Genomic DNA, 849 nt, shown 5'->3' with positions numbered 1-849 from the left:
CTACATACGAATGAAGGCTCTACTGGGGGATAACCGCTAACCGCTAAGCGAACCCTTCGGTAACCGCAAAAAAGCGACCCCTTACGATCGGACTTCCGAAATTTCAAACAAAATGTGCGTTACTTTCAACACTTGAATATCATAGTAAAACCCGTGGGCAAAAGGTAAAAAGTGATTTGAGTACCCAAAATTACTTTGTAACTTTTCTACATACGAATGAAGGCTCACCTGGGGGATAACCGCTAACCGCTAAGCGAACCCTTCGGTAACCGCAAAAAAGCGACCCCTTACGATCGGACTTCCGAAATTTCAAACAAAATGTGCGTTACTTTCAACACTTGAATATCATAGTAAAACCCGTGGGCAAAAGGTAAAAAGTGATTTGAGTACCCTAAATTACTTTGTAACTTTTCTACATACGAGTGAAGTCTCACCTGGGGGATAACCGCTAACCGCTAAGCGAACCCTTCGGTAACCGCAAAAAAGCGACCCCTTACGATCGGACTTCCGAAATTTCAAACAAAATGTGCGTTACTTTCAACACTTGAATATCATAGTAAAACCCGTGGGCAAAAGGTAAAAAGTGATTTGAGTACCCTAAATTACTTTGTAACTTTTCTACATACGAGTGAAGGCTCACCTAGGGGATAACCGCTAACCGCTAAGCGAACCCTTCGGTAACCGCAAAAAAGCGACCCCTTACGATCGGACTTCCGAAATTTCAAACAAAATGTGCGTTACTTTCAACACTTGAATATCATAGTAAAAACCCCGTGGGCAAAAGGGTAAAAAGTGATTTTGAGTACCCAAAATTACTTTGTAACTTTTCTACATACGAATGAAGGCTCA

Source organism: Branchiostoma floridae, chromosome 2 (genome assembly GCF_000003815.2).
Source record: "Branchiostoma floridae strain S238N-H82 chromosome 2, Bfl_VNyyK, whole genome shotgun sequence".
Classification (NCBI taxonomy): Eukaryota; Metazoa; Chordata; class Leptocardii; order Amphioxiformes; family Branchiostomatidae; genus Branchiostoma; species Branchiostoma floridae.
The sequence above is the reverse complement of the archived record's forward strand: the minus strand, read 5'-3'. Positions refer to the sequence as shown.